At 44.6% G+C, this 20,426-nt stretch overlaps 1 protein-coding gene across 5 annotated transcripts in view; it reads right to left on the bottom strand.

Annotated features, from left to right (window-relative positions):
• The window catches only part of LOC137374301 (pleckstrin homology-like domain family B member 1), a 505,821-nt gene that overhangs the window by 468,220 nt on the left and 17,175 nt on the right, over positions 1-20,426 (bottom strand). For 4 of the 5 annotated variants that reach the window (XM_068040126.1, XM_068040125.1, XM_068040128.1 and 1 more), the window contains exon 2: positions 1,241-1,461. The exons of the other annotated variant lie outside the window; for it this stretch is intronic. The gene's annotated coding sequence lies outside the window, so the exon portion shown is untranslated. The remainder of the gene's footprint in view (positions 1-1,240; positions 1,462-20,426) is intronic. 5 annotated transcript variants of the gene reach the window in all.

The raw sequence follows: 20,426 nt of genomic DNA, 5'->3' as shown, positions 1-20,426 counted from the left end.
ATTGGGACAGGGGGAGGTGCAACAAGACATGGGTGTCCTTGTACACCAGTTGCTGAAAGCAGTTAGGAAGGCAAATGGTATGTTTGCCTTCATTGCAAGAGGATTGGAGTACAGAAGCAAGGATGTCTTACTGCAGTTATACAGGGCCTTGGTGAGACCACATCTGGAGTATTGTGTGCAGTTTTGGTTTCCTTATCTGAGGAAGGATGTTCTTGCCATGGAGGGAATGCAAAGAAGATTTACTAGGCTGATTCCTGGGATGGCAGGATTGACGTATGAGGAGAGATTGGGTCGACTGGGCCCATGTTCACTAGAGTTTAGAAGAATGAGAGGGGATCTCATCGAAAGCTATAAAATTCTAACAGGACTAGAGAGGCTAGATGCAGGGAGGATGTTCCCGATGGCTGGGGAGTCCAGAACCAGGGGTCAGAGTCTCAGGATACGGGGTATGCCATTTAGAACCGAGATGAGAAATCTCTTCACTCAGAGGGTGGTGAACCTGTGGAATTCTCTACCTCAGAAGGCAGTGGAGGCCAAGCCATTAAATATATTCAAGAAGGAGATAGATGTATTTCTTAATGCCAAAGGGATCAAGGGATATGGGGAGAAAGCAGGAACAAGGTACTGAATTAGACGATTAGCCATGATCGTTTTTGAATGGCAGAGCAGGCCTGAAGGGCTGAATGGCCTACTCCTGCTATTTTCTATGTTTCTATCAGGAGAGTGGGATTAGACTGGGTGGGATATGAAAGGGTATTGGGTGCAACCAGGAGAATGACTGTGGTCTTATCCCTCCACGGCCTCTACAACCTCCTCCAGCCCTACATTGCTCTGAGATCTGTGTTCCACGAATTCAGGCCTTTTGGGCATCTCTGATTTTAATCACTCACCATTGTGCCCTTAGCTGCCGCAGTCCTAAACTATGGAATTCCCTCAATAAACCTCTCTACCGCTCCTCCTTTAAATGACTCGACAAAATCTGCCTCTTTGACCAAGTTTTTAGTCACCTGTACAAATATCTCCTTATGTGGCTCAGTATCAATTTTGATCTTATACTTTAAAAGGTGCTATATAAATGCAATTTCTAGTCCTTTCAGCTATTCCCAATGGAAGGGTGAACAAGGAGCCAGTGTTCATGGAGATATATAGAGTGCAGTGAGATTCACCAGTTATTGGACCTTTCCCCAGCCAGAACCTATGAAACTCCTGTTTACAAGAGGCCAAGATGAACCTGTCTTACCTGCTGAACCATTGTTGCTTATCCCGGCCACCAGGCTTGTGGGCTTTAGTCACTGGTGCCCCTGTGCAATGTTTCCAAGTCTTGTTGCCTCCCAATTACCGGGGACAAATTCAGGAGATGTCTGGTCATGTTACAGTCGTGTCCAGTAGACTGCAGCTCCACCACCGACACTGAACATCAATAAATGCGCAGGTAATACAGCACACATTGGCAAACACCAGCTGAGTTCAAGCACAAAAATGAAAGGGGTCATTTTGAGATGAGGTGAGGGCCCCTGGGGGCAACCTTGCTTTACTAGAGCCAGGGTCCCAGCATCAGCCCAGTCGAGTTACAGCATTATCTCAGATCCACTGTGCCCTCCAGCGAGGTCCCTTGGCCAGGAATGGCACTGCACCGAATGACCAATGTTTACAAGTTAAGGGGTCTCGTGAATATTTTCTCAGGTATGGGGAGTGTCACAGCTGTCGAAGGTTCCGGTGACTTACAGTTAGGGATGTGTATCCATACCAGATAATATCTAACTACATTGCTCATGTTCCCTTGAAATCTGAACCAGGTTCTGCACTCACTTCAAAGGCAGACCAAGGTAAGGCTTGATATGAATCAGTTAATTTTCACAGCAACTCAGCATATAGAGCAACAATATGATCAGATTCATTTAGTTAATTCACTGCAACTGGTCTTTGTACAAAGATACAAAAATAATGAATCCACTGCACTTCCCCACATTAATCAATAGCCTTAAGTGACTTAAGCAAAACAACTGTACACTATTCTCCTGCATCCAAACCTTCTAACAGTCTTTACTGGGTCAGATTCTAGAACATAGAACATAGAACATTACAGCGCAGTACAGGCCCTTCAGCCCTCGATGTTGCGCTGACCTGTGAAACCATCTGACCTACACTATTCCATTTTCATCCATATGTCTATCCAATGACCACTTAAATGCCCTTAAAGTTGGCGAGTCCACTACTGTTGCAGGCAGGGCGTTCCACACCCCTACTACTCTCTGTGTAAAGAAACTACCTCTGACATCTGTCCTATATCTATCACCCCTCAACTTAAAGCTATGTCCCCTCGTGTTTGCCATCACCATCCGAGGAAAAAGGCTCTCACTATCCACCCTGTCCAACCCTCTGATTATCTTATATGTCTCTATTAAGTCACCTCTTCTCCTCCTTCTCTCTAACGAAAACAACCTCAAGTCCCTCAGCCTTTCCTCGTAAGACCTTCCCTCCATACCAGGCAACATCCTAGTAAATCTCCTCTGCACCTTTTCCAAAGCTTCCACATCCTTCCTATAATGCGGTGACCAGAACTGCACGCAATACTCCAGGTGCGGCCGCACCAGAGTTCTGTACAGCTGCAGCATGACCTCGTGGCTCCGAAACTCGATCCCCCTACTAATAAAAGCTAACACACCATATGCCTTCTTAACAGCCCTATTAACCTGGGTGGCAACCTTCAGGGATTTATGTACCTGGACACCAAGATCTCTCTGCTCATCTACACTACCAAGAATCTTCCCATTAGCCCAGTATTCTGCAATCCTGTTACTCCTTCCGAAGTGAATCACCTCACACTTTTCCGCATTAAACTCCATTTGCCATCTCTCAGCCCAGCTCTGCAGCCTATCTATGTCCCTCTGTAACCTACAACATCCTTCGGCACTATCCACAACTCCACCGACCTTCGTGTCATCCGCAAATTTACTAACCCACCCTTCTACACCCTCATCCAGGTCATTTATAAAAATGACAAACAGCAGTGGCCCCAAAACAGATCCTTGCGGTACACCACTAGAAACTATACTCCAGGATGAACATTTACCATCAACCACCACCCTCTGTCTTCTTTCAGCTAGCCAATTTCTGATCCAAAGCTCTAATTCACCTTCAATCCCATACTTCTGTATTTTCTGCAATAGCCTACCATGGGGAACTTTATCAAACGCCTTACTGAAATCCATATAGACTACATCCACGGCTTTACCCTCATCCACCTGTTTGGTCACCTTGTCAAAAAACTCAATAAGGTTTGTGAGGCACGACCTACCCTTCACAAAACCGTGCTGACTATCTCTAATGAACTTATTCTTTTCAAGATGATTATAAATCCTATCTCTTATAACCTTTTCCAACATTTTACCCACAACCGAAGTAAGGCTCACAGGTCTATAATTACCAGGGCTGTCTCTACTCCCCTTCTCTGCCCATTTCCTGTCTCACTCTGTCCACAGCCAGAAAGAAATGGAGACTTCACAACACGATAGGTGATCTTTAAAGGAGGAGGTCCTTCAGGTACGAGCTAGGTACATTCCAACAAGGGGAAAGGCAGGGGAATCAAAGCCCGGGCTCCTTGGATGAAGAGAGAGTTAGAGATGAAACAGAAAAGGGTCTATGATGCCAGGTGAATTCTTCAAGTGAGAACCAGGTCAAATACAATAAGTTGAGAGGAAGTGAAGAGGAAAATAAGACTGGCAAAGAGAGAACATGAGAATAGAAAGGCAGTTAAAATAAAAGGGAACACAAAAATCTTCGACCAGCATGTAAATAGTAAATGGGTAGTAAGAGACAGGATGGAGCTTATTTGGGACAAAGGTGGTGATACATGCTTAGAGGCACAGTGCAAGGCTAGAATACTTAATGAGAAGAGGTTTACAAAGTTATGAGCGGCATGGACAGAGTGGATAGTCAGAAGCTTTTTCCCAGGGTGGAAGAGTCAGTTACTAGGGGACATAGGTTTAAGGTGCGAGGGGCAAAGTTTAGAGGGGATGTGCGAGGCAAGTTTTTTTTTTAAACATAGAGGGTGGTGAGTGCCTGGAACTTGCTGCCAGGAGAGGTGGTAGAAGCAGATACGATAGCGACGTTTAAGAGACATCTTAACAAATACATGAATAGGAAGGGAATAGAGGGATATGGGCCCCGGAAGTGCAGAAGGTGTTAGTTTAGGCAGGCATCAAGATCGGCGCAGGCTTGGAGGGCCGAATGGCCTGTTCCTGTGCTGTACTGTTCTTTGAGAACTTTGTATTCATGTTTACGGAGGAAGATGATGTTGACAAAATATTGTTTGAAGCAGAGATGGTAGAAGTAATGGATGGGGTGAAAATTGATAGGAAGGATGTACTGGAAAGGCTGGCGATGCTTAGAGTGGATAAGTCACCTGGTCTGGATGGCTTGCATCCCAGGTTGCTAAAGGAAGCGGGAGTGAAGATAGTGGAAGGGCTTACCATAATCTTCCAATCTTCCCTAGAAATGGGAAGGGGGGGTTGGGGAAGAGGGGGGATGGTGCCAGAGGATTGGAGAGTGGCAAATTAAAGACAGGGTGTAAGGACAGTCCTAGCAACTACAGGACAGTTAGTTTAACATCAGTGGTGGATAAGGTTTTAGAAACAATAATCAGGGAGGGAAAAAATAAAATCAGCAGACATATGGAGAGGTTTGAGTTAATTAGGGATAGCCAGCAATGTTTTGTAAAAGGCAGATCGTGCTTGACTAATCTAACTGAGGATTTTGATAAAGTAACATAGAAGATTGATGAGATTGTGGTGGATGTTGTCTATATATCAATTTTAAGAAAGCGTTTGATAAAGTACCACAGAAAAGGCTGAATTAATTCCAAAATTCAATGAGGAAGATGTGGAAGAATTTTTTGGGTCTTTTGAGAAACTGGCACAACAGCTAAAATGGCCAGGTGAGACCTGGTCTCTTTTAATACAAAGCAAACTAACTGGAAAAGCCCATGAGGTTTATTCCTTGTTGCCAGGTGAGAGTTCAACACATTATGAACTGACCAAAAATGCTATCCTCGGGGCATATGAATTAGTACCCAATGCATATCGCCAGCAGTTTAGAACCCTCAAAAAGAAAACTAATCAAGCTTATCTGGAGTTTGAAAGAAGTAAGCAGCTGGCATTTGACCAGTGGCTGAGGGCTGTTAAAGTACAGTTCAGCTATGAGACTCTAAGGGAAATAGTTCTGTTAGAGGAATTTAAAAACTCTCTCCCACTCTCAATAAAGACCCATGTAGAGGAGCAGCAGTCCAGAGAGCCTGACAAGCAGCCGTTCTGGCCGATGAGTTTGCTTTAATTTATAAGTCGGTTTCCCAGGGCAAACCTTTCCTAGTCACCCCCATAAATCCGAAAAGGACAAAGGTTAGGAAGGTGATATCCACCCAGGCAGTCCTGGGAGAGAAAGGAAAGCAGGAGATACAGGGGACCATCCTCCAGCCAAAAAGGAAGGTGCTGTGAGCAAGAGTGAGAGCCGGAGACCTGTGCGCTTCCATTGTAATAAAGCAGAACATTTAAAAGCTGACTGCTGGAAACTAAAGGGGAAAACCGATAGGGTTAATCAGGGCATACCAGCTCAGTGAAGACAGGATCCTGATGGAAAACACAGAACAAGCTGTGGCTTTAACTGCGGTAAGAGTGCAACCCAGGAAGCTTACTACAGTCAGTGCAGGAAAAGTTAATAGGTTTCCTGAAGGTTATCGGAGTTTTGTGTTTGAAGGGAAAGTGGCCCCATATCCCTCGAGTGGGGCAAGCAAGCCCATAGTAATTCTCAGGGACACAGGGGCCACTAGATCCCTTTTACTGGGAAAAGGCCTGACCTTTCTCCCAGAGAGTGCAGTGAACACCAGAATGGTGGTGAATGGTATTGGAGGGCAGTGTATGCCTGTATCTGTACACTGGGTGCACCTGGAGTGCAACCTAGTTTCGGGACCGAAGACTGTACGGATTGTCCTTAGTTTGCCTGTGGACGGGGTTGACCTGCTCCTAGGTAATGATCTGGCAGGGGTGGAGGTGGTAGCCCCCCACAGTTGTGAAAGAAAGACCGCAGGGAGTCAGAGAGACAGGGTAGTGGCAGGAGATGGACCCCTCCAGTTTCCCTGCATGTGCAGTGGATCAGGCCATGATCAAACCAGTTCCCCCAGAGGAGATTGCATTGACACTGCAGGCAAATGGCCATGAGGTCTGCCTGGCCAAGACTTTCTTTGGAAAGTTAGGAGGCCCAGGGAATAAATTAAATGGTTTTTCCCGAGGCTCAGTGAGCCGACCCAGTATTGCAAGAGTTAGCACAGGCTGCCCAGTCTGAAAGTGAAGCAGAGGGAGTCCGATTGCTACTATTTAAAGAATGAGGTACTGATGAGGAAATGTTCTCCTCACAGACCTGAGAGCAAGGAGTGGACAGTAGTTCAGCAGTTAGTGGTGCCGCAGAGGTACCGGAGAGAAATACTGAAAAGGGCCCACGATACTACAGTGGCTGTACATGCTGGTATACGAAAGACCAAAGCCCACATAATACAGCAGTTTGACTGGCCATAACTCCACAAAGATGTGGTGAAGTACTGCAGGAGTTGCCACCTGTACCAGGTTGAGGGGAAACACCAACCTACAGTGAAACCTGCACCACTAAGTCCTGTACTGCTGTTAGGAGGACCCTCCAGCAGAGGGCTAGTGAACTGTAAGGGATCCCCGCCGGAAACAAAAGGGGACAGGCTGACACATTGCTGGCAAAAAGTTTGGAAAGAGAAGGGGAAAAAGTGACCAAGAGGGGCAGGTTACAGGAAGTCCGGGAGGAATTCCAGATGAAAACCCCTGTCTGGTCAGCCAACCCCGAAAAATGTGAAACGTTAGACACCACATCCTCCTATGTAAATGCAGACTCTAGAAGCACCCCACCAGAGTTGCTAACAGCGTTTACAGAAACCTGCAGAAACAAAGAGAGACCTCTAGGGGGCAGAGAAACTGTGAGGGTGATGCCTTACCTAGTCGAAATGCCAGAGGAGAATGCAGTCAAGACTGCACACATACCTGCAGATAGGAGTGTCCTAGAGAACAAAGGGGAGATTAACAAAGAATCCTCCCCTACAGTCAGAGAAAAAGGGAACCACCCATCCCCTGAAGTCAAAAGTGTTTGCATGACTCAGCAAAGCACTGAAGGAGAGTTTAGGATAGACCCGCCCACTACTAACGCTCCGGGGGGAAAAAATCACCTCGACAGGAACAAAACCGTAGGCAGTCATGGCAATGGGCAAACTAAGGAAAAGCTTCCCCAAAGAATCACATGGTTACTGAGATGCCAAAAAGGGGAAATCAAAGCAGCATTGGCACCCAGAAAAAAGACAATTTTAATCAGCTTTAAGAGTTATGAATGAATGGAAATGAATGAGAGAAATGCATGGTTTTTCTTTCTGTATCTTATATTTCTCTCAAGCCTTTTAATGAAATGCATTTTTTTTTTCAAATCGTATTTCATTCCCTGCGTGTGAGGTGTCATGCAGGACCCCACCTGCCAAGAATGAGGCACATTAATTTCGCCACATGAACATTGATTTTTAAACTGTTCCCGGAGTAAAGAAAAGAACTTGCTTTTAAAAAAAACAGACCTTTGACTGGAAAGACATTAACACAGTAATAGACAGTACTTTGAAAGGACAAAGAGGCCACCCCTGCTCCAATTTAATCCACAATGGACTTTTGATTACCAGACGTTGAAGGTGGGGAAGCTAGCATTCCAGGTTGACTGCTAAGATGCTCCCAATACACAGAAGAGACCTGGTCAAACCAGTCAGTCACGTGACCAGCTGCTGGCCAACTTTAGGAGTTTTAAATTGGAGAAACAGTGTTTGAAGACAGAAAGCTCTTTGCTCCTGTACTGAGAACATCTCCCTCCTGTCTGCTCATCTCTTTCTCACCAGCTTTGGAATCCACTGAAGACACAGGAACTCTAAGAGAGAAAAGTTTCCAACAAAGAACAAGGTTTAAGAAGAATACTGGGCCCCAACGAAAAGCAAGAATTACCTACAAAAGGACTTCAGTGACCTTGAAGCACAGTAACAAGGAATTCTTCAGAGATTGCCTCAAACCTCTCCAATTTATTTTTCTTCTGCTCTTTTCTGTCTCTATTTGCATGTATGTATCGCGTACGCATGCTAGCGTGGGGTACGGCGTGTACCTTTAGGTGTTAACCAAATTAGAGTTCAAGTTTAACTTTTTATAAATTGAATTTTTCCTCTTTAAACCTGAGAAAGCCTGTTTATGCTAATTTCTTTGCCTTATAATTGGAAAGTGGTGAACAAGGATTCACCAAGGGGGAGCACAAAACATAATGTGTTTAAAATTAAAACCCTGTTACTATAAGACCAGGTGAAGACGAAAAGGGATCCCGAGACACCTTTCTCACCTGGTTGTAACAAAAGCATATGGATCTTGGGCTTCATAAATAGAGGCATTGAGTACAAAAGTTATGCTGAACCTTTATAAATCTCTGGTTAGGTCCCAATTGGAATATTGCATCCAGTTCCGGTCACTACACTTCAGAAAGGATGTGAGGGCCCTTGAGAAGGTGCAGAGGAGATTTACCAGAATGGTTCCAGGGATGGAGGATTTTAGTTACAAAGTTAGGTTGTTTGGAGCAAAGGAGGTTGAGGGGAGATTTAACAGAAGCGTATGAGATTATGACAGGTTTCGATAGGGTAGACAAAGAAAAGCTGTTCCCATTAGCTGATCGCACGAGGACTAGGGAACACAGATTGAAGATTTTGGGTAAGAAATACAGGGAGGATGTGAGGAGGGACATTTTTACACAGCAAGTGATAATGACCTGGAACTTGTTGCCTACAAGGGTGGTAGAAGCAGAGACAATGAATGATTTCAAAAGGAAATTGGATGGACACTTGAGGGAAATAAACTTGGACTACGGGGTTAGAGCGGGGGAATGGGACTGACTGGATTGCTCTTCAGAGAGCCGGCATGGACTCAACGGGCCGAATAGCCTCCTTCTGTGCCGTTATGACTCTATGGTTACAAGGCTTATTGGTTACCAAGACAAGCTACTGAATTGCTTATTATTTACAGTCTATGGGGAAACAGTTCACATTTTAATCACCTATTATCTCAATGCCCGTTTCTTAAAATTGCTTTATATATAAAAAAACATTTCCCCAAATCTTTTTTAAAATACAGCATGTGACACCTCACAGAATGAAAGCTTTTCACCTGGCATTTCTACAGCTTCTGCAATGATTCTCCCGGGAATTTGATGACCTCACACCAAAGTTATGGCAAAAGATCAGGAAAACACCGAAGAAATTCAGGGCCTTAGGGTTAGAATAAATGTCGGAACTGTTTATAGAATCCAGACACAGAGGTGAAGGGGGCTGTTCTTCAGACACTGATGCACTAGTGCTCCATTGAGCTGATCATGCAGCACAAAGCAGGGTCATCTGATTTACAACACACTGTGGCTGCTCCATTCTATAGCCCAAGGTGCATGGGTCAGGGGTGGGATATGGGGGTGTAGTATCTCTGGAAGTGCTGTTGCTTGTAGGTTAAGCTATGCTGGGGGAGAAATAATTGCAGCAAGTTCCATAATTCAACTGTTCCTTTCAGAAAATCTGAAAATAATATTTTGGGATACAATATCAGTAATTTGAGACATGACAGGTCTGATTATGGGAGCTTGCTGTGTCCAAATTGGTTGCCACATTTCCTGCATTACAACAGCGATTACACTTCCAAAAGAAAAGTTTTTGTTCGTTGTAAAGCACTTTGGGATGGCCTGAAGTTGTGAAAGGCAGGGTATAGTTTTTTTTTAATTGTTCCTGGGATGTGAGCGTTGCTGGCTAGGCCAGCATTTATTGCCCATCCCTAATGGCCCTTGAGAAGGCGGTGGTGAGCTGCCTTCTTGAACCGCTGCAGTTCCTGTGATGTAGGTACACCCACAGTGCTTTTTTTGTAGCCATTGGATACAACTGAGTGACTTGCTAGGCCATTTGAGGGCAGTTAGGAGTCAATCACATTGCTGTGGGTCTGGAGTCACATGTAGGCCAGACTGGGTAAAGATGGCAGATTTCCTCCCCTGAAGGACATTACAGAATCAGGTGGGTTTTTCCAACAATCCAGTAGTTTCATGGTGGGAACAGAACTCCTGTCCCCAGAGCCATATTCCACGCTTTCGGCTCACTCATCCAGTAACATGACCATGATCCGACAACCCCCCATAAATACAAGTCTTTCTCTTTTTTACCCCGAAGACTATCAAGCTTGGGAAGAAAGCTCCCAAAGTTCTCTGCCGCTGTGGTTTTCTTCACCTCATGTCTGGGTCTGTTCTCCATTAATTGAGAGTGACTGATTGCCATGATTAATCAACAACTCTCGTTATTGTTGTACCATGTGACTCCCAAAATGGAAGATAAATTAGATGGACTTTGGTCTTTTGTTTGACAAATCCCATGCTCTAAGTGCTATGACCGGAAGTCCTGTTCACTCCAGTGAACAGCAGCGGGAATAATCACATTGGTGTCCTGAACCTGACAGCTGCCGAGGAGGCAATTTGATGGCATCAATAGTGCTCCCAAGGTGAATACTATTAACACTAATTGCACTTTACAATGCATCTTAACAGCACTGGACTGTGAGCTCAATGCAGCATCACAGAGAGAGACCACCCAACAAATGGTCACCTACTTTCAGACAGGCTGAAGTTTTAAAAGTGCACTCCGCATTGCTGCCTTGACCAAGTGTTTGCAGTGTACCTTGAGTGAGGCATGTAAACACCAACAAACGTACCGACAAGCCTGTAGTTTCATAAGTGCTCATATGTGAACTTGAGGTCATACAAAACTCTGCTGCCCGTGTCTTAACCCACACCAAGTCCCGTTCCCTGATCACCCCTGTGCTCGCTGTCCTGCACTGGCTCCCGGTCAAGCAACATCTTGATCTTAAAATTCTATTTCTTGTTTTCAATTCCCTGCATGGCCTCCCCCCGCCCTGCCTCTGTAATCTCCTCCAGCCTCACAACCCTCCAAGACATCCATATTCCTCTAATTCTGGCCTCTTGCACAGCCCCAATTTTAATCACTCCACCATTGGTGACTGCGCCTTCAGTTACCTAGGCTCCAAGCTCCAAAATACCCTCCCTACACCTCTCCACCTCGCTTTCCTCCTGTTATATATGTATATATTGTTATACTATCTATAAGGTGTTAGGAACTAATTAGCTCGGAACTTGTTGTTATGTTTAAGTGTTCCAGTAGGGGGCTTCATTCACGGCCGCACTGGGGAGTCATGTTATATGTAACATAAGAATCAGGTTCTACAGTACAAAGCATGGTGCTGTAATAAACGTGACTGACTCCAGCCTTTTCCAAGTTTAAAGTGTGATTCTTTCCAACATTTGGGAACCAGAAGCAACAAAGACGAAACATGGTGGCAACAAGTGCCTGTGAGTAAACCCATAACATTTTTTAAAGCATCAGATTGAGAAAAGTGACCCAAATTAGTGCCAGAGAGAAAGAAAAACTGAGTGACTCTAAAAAAAAACGAAATGGCAGCCGGGACAGGAATGAATGCACTGTTACAGTCCATCCTGAATTGGGAAGCTGATGATGTCATACAGGCATTTGAGAAGTTTAAACAAAAGTGCAATTTGGCATTTGGTAGTTTCCTAAAAGTCACTAGTGCAGAGGAGAGGGTCAGCTATATCCTTCTGTGAGCTGGAGATAAAGGATTACATTTATTTAACAGCTGGGACCTAAGCAAAGAGGACAGCAGAAACCCAGACAAAATTTTTGAAAGATTCAGCACCCACCTCCAACCAAAATCAAATCATCGGATATACCGATATGAATTTCAAGGCCTCAGACAGGAACTAGGTGATCCTATTGACAATTTTGTAGCAAGATTGAAAAATGCAGCCAGAAAATAAATTTAAGGACACAGATGAACAGCTGATAGATCAGTTCATTTGGGGTTCTGCACGTCCTGAAGTACAGAAAGCTCGAATCAGACAGGACAAGCTCACAATATCGCAGGCTGTTGACACTGCCAGAGCACATGAAGACACGAGCAGACAGATGAAGACTCTGACCTCCCAAATGGCTAGCCTTCAGTTCAGCCAAGAGAAAGGCAGCAGGGTTGATGCAGTGAAACAACAACTAAAGAATGTACACTAAACAGGGAGAAAGACATGCAGGAGCTGTGGACGACCACGTGAACTGACAGATAGAAGGAAATGAACCGCGTATGGATCAATCTGCAGAGCTTGTGAAAAGACCAATCACTGGGAAAAGATGTGCAGAACAAGGCAAGAAGGTGGTAGACGAGTCATCAGAGTCAGAGTAACAGGGTGAAGGAATAGTGAAAGAAACCAAAACATCCATACCCTGGAAGATGGCGATGGATTAGAGAACACGATAGAAATAGGAACCATAGAATTGCATGAAATGTCTGGATGTGACAGTTCCCAGAGAAAAGAAATTCACACAACCATTCAGATCAGGAAGAGGCTGAGAAATAAGTCCACAACGATAAATCTGAAGGTGAAGATTGATACTGGAGTGCAGAGTAACATCGTCCCACTCAGACTATACCAGAAGATCTTTCCTGAAAATTTGGAGAAAAAGAGTTATCCAAGGGAAGGTGCTCTGAAACCAAACAACGTCATGCTAACAGTATACGGGGGAACTGAAATTCGACAGCTAGGAACAACCCAAATGAGAGAGACACACAAAGGAAAAGATGTTAACAGTATGTTCTACGTCACTGAAACAGATGGTCCTGGTATCCTGGGGTTGAGCAGTTGGGAAGAGCTGCAGATTATCTCAGTAAACCATGAGGTGAAGGAGGTGACACTGAGGGTTGAAGAGGTACACCCATAGAAAAGCACCCTCTGATCAGAAGCAAAGAAGATCTGGTACAAATGTACCCAAAGTGTTTTGATGAGACAGTTGGATGCTTCAAAGATTTTGAGTATCACATCACTATTGACCCAGAGATGAAACCAATGATTCATCTCCCACATAAAGTACCAGTAGAACTAAATGGAAAGCTTGAAAGAGAGTTCCAAGAAATGGAAGAAAAGAAGGTGATTGCCAGAGTCACAGAGCCTACAGATTGGGTAAATTCCATGGTGGTGAGAGAGAAACCAAATGGATGGCTAAGAATGTGCCTCGATCCCAAAGATCTTAACCAAGCAATAAAAAGGGATCACTACCCTATTCCAACATTGGAAGAAATCACACCAGCACTGGCAGGGGAAAAAGTTTTCAGCAAGCTTGATGCCAGAAATGGAGACTGGAATGTGAAGCTAGACACAGAATCTTCACTGTTGACAACATTCAACACACGCTTTGGATGGTACAAATTCCTGCGTCTACCCTTTGGCCTCAAAGTGATCCAGGGATTGTTTGATAAGATACAGCACACACAGCCAGCAATACGGCAGTACTGATCTATCAGAGATGACATCTCACTAGAAGATGGTGTTCTGCTGGTCGGATCCAGGATAAACAAACCCAAAACAATTCAGGAAGAACTTCTCCAAAAGATACACCAAGGCCATATGGGAATGGAGAAATGTAAGCTCAGAGACAAATCAGCTGTGTACTGGATAGACATATACAAAGATATTGAAAATATGGTGTCTACATGCAACGTATGCCAGAAGTACAGAAACTCCCAATAGAATGAGGAGATGATAGCTACTGAAGTACCACCCAGACCACGGCCATACTGTAGGAGTTGATTTATTCACACATAATCAAGAATGGTATCTCATAGTCGCAGACTACTACTCAAAATTCCCTTTTATCTAGAAGATGAAAGACTTGAGAGCCACAACAATAATCTCAGCAGTATGAGTTCTGTTCGCTGAGCAAGGGATTCCCGAAAGGTTAATAAAAGTGACAATAGCACCCAATTTACATCCAGAGAATTTAAGGAATTTGCTGAACAGTGTGGGTTCAACACCATCACCTCATCACCACACTACCCATGGGAACTCTGATTTATAGAAAGACACATCCAGACGATCAAAAGGACACTTGTGAAATGCCAAGAGATGAAGGAAGACCCAAACTTGGGCTATTGTCACTCTGATCCACACCTCTCAAGGCTGACATGAAATCACCTACAGAGCTGTTGAATGGAAGAAAATATTAGACAACTCTGCCAAGCAAAATACATCCTTCAAGTGACCAGGAGGAAGTGAGACAACAACTTACTGAAGCACAGGTAAGAGAGCAACACTTCAACAAATATGCTAAATCCCTACCCGAGCTGTTGAAAGGACAAACTGTACACGTACAGGATCCAATCATTAAAACGTGGAGCCCAGCAAAAGTTGTTAGTGAAGCTGAGACTCCTAGACCATATATCATTGAGACAGAAACCAGTAACCAAATGAGAGGGAACAGAATCCATATTCCACCTACACCTGGGCTGGAACAACAGAAAAGACCATCAACAACACCGGAAACATCACTATCCAGCGAGACAACATTAACATCACCAGCAAGTGACACGACATTGCCTGTACAGCATGCCAACTCACTACTGAGAGCAACAAATACCAAATCTACAAGATAGAGGCACAACATCTTACCACCTAAGTGATACCGTGAATAATATTTTTTTTACATACACACTATAAAAGACTCTAAAAAGGGTTCAGATTATTTCCACAAGTCAGATGATAATCTCCTTTATTTATAATGAGTTATATTGATATAGGGGCATTATGTTTTAAAGAAAAGGGAATGTTATATATGTATATATTGTTATATTATCTGTAAGTTGCTAGGAACTAATTAGCCAGGAATTAGTTGTTATGTTTAAGTGTTCCAGTAGGGGACCACATTCACAGCTGCACTGGGGAGTCTTGTTATATGTAACACAAGAATCAGGTTCTACAGTACAAAGCATGGTGCTGTAATAAACGTGACTGACTCCAGCCTTCTCCAAGTTTAAAGTGTGATTCTTTCCAACATCTGTGAACCAGAAACAACATAAAGACGAAACACCTCCTTTAATACATTCCTTAAAGCCTACCTGTTTGACCAAGGTTTGAGTCATCTGACCTAATATTGCTCAGTGCCATATTTTGTTTTCTGATGCTCCTGAGAAGCGATTTAGGACATTTTATTACATTAAAGTCATTGTATAGATATCAGTTGTTGTTGTTGTAGTAAAGGAAAGGACTTGAACCCAGTACCTTGTACAAATGCAAGTCCCACTCCAGCACTAAAATCAAGGCTGACACTCTTGAGGGCCTGCTGCACTGTCGGACGTGCCGTCTTTCAAATGAGACGTTAAACCGAGGCCCCCTCTGGCTGCTCGGGTTGCACTATTTTGAAGAAGCGCAGTGGAGTTCTCCCCGGTGTCCTGGCAAATATTTTATCCTTCAATCAACATCACAAAAGCAGATTGTCTGGTCATGATGACATTGCTGTTTGTGGGATCTTGCTGTGTGCAAACTGGCTGCCAAGTTTCCTAAAAGATGCTATATAAATGCAAGTCTTTTTTTTTACTTTAACAACCTCAAGACATTTCAAAGCCCTTTTACAGCCAATGAAATACTTCTGACGTGTAGTCACTGTTGTAATGTAGCAAACACAACAGGCAATTTGCACACAGCAAGATCCCACAAACAGACAGATAGATGGCCAGCTAACCTCTTTTTCAAACTGGAAGAAGGTAGAAGGTATACTTTTTTGATAGCTTTCTTAACTTGTCCTACCACCTTCAAAGATTTGTGTACTTACACCCACATACCCTGTTGCAGCACCAGCTTTGAAATTTTACCATTTAGTGAGTCATCTCAAAAAACTGCATTTGATATAAACAGCCCGGGGTGATGTGAGGTTGGACTAACGTGATTTTAACAGCTGGTTGTATGTTTGCTCCCCAGATATTGAAAAACCCAATCCTTTCACCACAGCTCATGAGCAACAGCTGTGCAGAGCACAAAAACACGTGGAATATTTTCCTCGTTTCCTTGAATAAACACGCTGCGACCTGCTGCTGACCCCATGGAACCAGCAGCTAATGATCATCGCTCACTGCCAAATGACTCTCGGCCACTAGCCTGTTCTCCGTTTAAGTTCTGGAGGTCACTTCCAGGCACGGCTCATGTCCGTGGACAGAGTGTTGTCCGAGTGCAAATGATAACAAAAAGCTGTCAACTTGGATCAGAAATAAAAACAGGAAGTGCTGAAAACGGTCCGTCAGCCGAGACTTTTGTTTTAATTTGACCTCCATTTGCAATTCTCTAAAGTTATATCACCAGTGGCTTAAACCTGCAGCCCATTGAAACACTGGCCCGATTTTAACTGCCCTGACCTGGTGGAAACGTGGCCAGAGCCTGTCAAGCAGGAGTCTTTTGTTTACTGAGGCCCTGTGGTTAGGATTGGCAGGGCCTGCATGTCGCCCACCTTGCTGGGTTTCCCCCCCCCCCCCCACAACTTGTCCCCCCCCCCCCCCCCACCCCACCAAACAACCTCGCTGCCTTCCCATTAATATTGGTCATCCCGTTAAAAGCCACTGGCTCGAACACTAAACCATGTCAGCTGTGGCTCAGTGGGTAGCACTCTCTCTTCTGAGAGAGAAGGTTGTGGGTTCAAGTCCCACTCCAGAGGTTTGGGCATAAAATCAAGGTTGAGAGAGTGTGGCACTGTCAGAGGTGCCATCTTTCAGATGGGGCATTAAATCGGGGCCCCGCCTGCCCCGGGAGGCGGATAGAAAAAGTGCCAAGACACTACTTTGAAGAGGGGCACGTTCGCTCCAGTGTCCTGGCCAATATTTATCCCTCGGCCAACACCTAAAACAAGTTATCTGGTTGTTAACACATTGCTGTTTGTGAGAGATTGCTTTGTGGAAAGGGGCTGCCACATTTCCTACACTTCAGAAGTATTTCATTAGCTGTAAAGTGTTCTGGGACATCCCGAGGTGCTGGACTGTGCTGTATAAATACAAGTTCTCTCATTCTTTTTAAACACAGTATTATAAAACCAAGTCCACACTGTATGTCCTATTTTGAATTAATCCTCTGTCACTTTAGTGCCAGATACTGAATGCTAACAGTTCAGTTGCTCAATGATTTAAATGTTTTCCAGCTATATAAGCCCAACAGTGTCCCAGCCACAACTATGTCAGACTTGCCAACCAGCTATGGTTACAATTAAAGATTTACTTTTTTGTGCATTCCATTGTCCCGAGCAGGCCAATGACAGACAGTGCCCCTTTAAACAATAATATTCCATGCCCCGAACAGGCCAATGACAGACAGTGCCCCTTTAAACAATAATATTCCATGCCCCGAACAGGCCAATGACAGACAGTGCCCCTTTAAATAATAATATTCCATTGTCCCAAACAGGCCAATGACAGACAGTGTCCCTTTAAACAATAATATTCTATTGTCCCAAACAGGCCAATGACAGACAGTGTCCCTTTAAACAATAATATTCCATTGCCCCAAACAGGCCAATGACAGGCAGTGCCCCTTTAAACAATAATATTCCATTGCCCTCAACAGGCCAATGACAGACAGTGTCCCTTTAAACAATAATATTCCATTGCCCCAAACAGGCCAATGGCAGGCAGTGTCCCTTTAAATAATAAAATTCTTCTGGCTGTAACTTTCCGCCAGACTGCTGGAAACAGGAACGCCCCACACTCCAGTGTCAGGCCAATGGATTATATTTTTGCCATGAGAGCTTGGTGACATTACCAGAGGAGTTTATTGCAGTATATTTACAAGGGGAAGGAGCCCCGAGATCAATACAGACTGTGAACAGATGTCTCTGTGTTCTTGATCATGTCAATAGCCATGAAAATGAATTAGTCAACAGTGTTAGGAAGCTGTCTTAAAGAGAGATGATTTACACAGGGAAAGTGATCATGTTCAGGATGTTAAATTATCCTCAGAGATGGACAGGCCTTGAAATTCCTCACTACCAAAATCTGGCCAACAGATTATTCATACACTGTGTTTTTGTTAAACTTGGTTATAAAGGTTTTTAACATTTGGATTTAAAGAATCGTACAGCACTTTGAAAAAGCTATCCGATTAGTCCTACTCTCCTGCTCATTCTCCACAGCCCTGCAAATATTTTCCATTCAAGTAGTTATCCAACTCCCTGCTGGAAGTTACTATTTGAATCTGCTTCACTGACCTTCCAGGCAGTGCATTCCAGATCATAACAACCTCTTCTTTTGCCAATTACATTAACTCTGTGTCCTTTGGTTACTGACCCCTGATCAGACCAGTCAGCTTCACCCAGAGAGGGCTCTAAATTCTGGATCAAATGGCCCTCTCTGCCACTCAACATTCAATGGCCTAGATCGGAGTTTGTATTGGACTGCCTGTAATGGACTGGGTTCAGGGAATGGGATACTCAGGCCGGCTGTAGCTGCACACAGACACTGGGCATCACCAGGCAGTTTGCTAGCAAAGACCATTTCACTTTCAGGCTGCAGTGTCGCTGGCAGGCAGGGTTTGGATGTAGGGTTATGCAATGGGGAGGGGCTGTGGGGGAAGAGGGGGTGCGGTTAATGTGGGGTCAGGTGGAGCAGTCTTGCACCTCCTGGCTCCACATTCAGGTCTTTTTTTTTTAAAGTTGCCAATTTGGTGTTGAACTGCAGCAGACCTTTAAGGACCTCTGGTTAGGCTGCATGTGGATCCAGTTATCCTGAACACAGCTGGCCCAGCACTTGTTACACTCAGGGCAAACCAATTTGGTAAACGCGGAATAAAACAGGCCTTAGGACCATCGTGTATGGAAAGAGGGGCCTAACGTCTGGTTCAGCTGGGGTATCTGTAAACCTCTTATGCTGCTTATCCCAATACAGTGGATGGTGCACTCCCAGCTCAGAATGTTTGCACCTGATCTGGGCCCCATATTGCACCTTACCATGCCAGTTTTAACCCTGTAATACAGGCACAGCATTGTCATAGAGTTGTACAGCATAGAAACAGGCCCTTCAGCCCACCGCGTCCATGCCGACCATAATGCCTATCTATACTAATCCCACCTGCCTGCATTAATTCCATATCCCTCTATGCCTTGCTCATTCAAGTACCTGTCCAGATGCCTCTTAAATGTCGCTACTATTCCTGCCTCCACCACCTCCTCAGGCAGCTCATTCCAGATACCCACTATTCTTTGTGTGAAAAATTGACCTCTTTGATCCCCTTTAAACCTCCTCCCTCTCACCTTAAATCTATGCCCTCTAGTTTTATTCACCCCTACCATGGGAAACAGACTCTGGCTATCTACCCTATCTATGTCTCTCATAATTTTAGATACCTCTATTGTCAGGTTTCTTGGCCCACGTTTCTACTTCAAAAGCTGAAATGTGATCGTTCAGACCAGGGCCTCCTTGTAATTTTTAGTGGAGTTCACTTGCGAGACACTGCTCCGGGCCACAGAATCTCGCATGACAGAGTCGCTGATCTAGACACTCGAGCCCCGATCCGCAGTGCCTCTTCACCCACCCTCCCCCTGGATTCCACATCATTCATTTTACACTAATGCCAAACTGAGGTGTTTCTCACCTCATCACAGGTTGCAGCTGGCCAAGGGTTGGTAAGGGAGAGGCTCGGAGCAACAATCCAGAGGGAGGGTATTGGGAGGGTGGTGGTAATTTGTGTAGAGACGGGAGGGGCTTTTAGAGACCGTTGATTAGGCCTGTCTATGCCAAGTGTCAATAGAAAGAGCCTGTGTGACACGCAGTTGCAGGGGAGGGTCCCTTGATGCCACAGAGCTCCAATTACAGCAGCTGATGACACAGCCTGTTTCCATCCATTTCACAGCCCCAACAAAATGGCAGCAACCCAGTCACTGGCAAAGGTCAAAGGCTGTGTCGCCATTTGCATTCCACGATGGCCCTCAACTTCCCGACATCGGAGGGTGGATGGGGTGGGGGGGTGTGCAATGGGGAAGACGGAGAATGAAAATCGGTCCTAATGATCCCAAAAATGTAGAAACTTAAATTTAACATCTGGGGCAATTTAAGGCACCCAATCAGAAGTCACAATGGGAGGTTGTAGCTAGTAGAATATATATGTTAATATTTTCCAATGAGTGCCAATAAGTGTGATGTCACATGTTGCTTCTGGTAATTGTGTAAAACGGAGTTCGGAAAGACACAATGAGATCCACATTTTACCCAGACTGGTCACTAATTTCTTCAGAAACATTTCACATCGAGACAAAACCAGCAGGAAGGGCAAAGGTAACAATAGCTGAACAAGTCCAGAGAGTGCCCGAGTCTTGCTGAATTGTCCAAGATTTACTTTTCTTCCCCCGCCCACATGAATGACCTAATCAGAGAAAGAAAATTAATCCAATGTTCAAAGATCACAACGTTACCATGGTGACATTACCAGGGAAGATTCCT

The sequence above is a fragment of the Heterodontus francisci genome, chromosome 10 (assembly GCF_036365525.1).
Source record: "Heterodontus francisci isolate sHetFra1 chromosome 10, sHetFra1.hap1, whole genome shotgun sequence".
NCBI classification, from domain to species: Eukaryota; Metazoa; Chordata; class Chondrichthyes; order Heterodontiformes; family Heterodontidae; genus Heterodontus; species Heterodontus francisci.
This window is presented reverse-complemented; position numbering and strand designations above follow the sequence as displayed.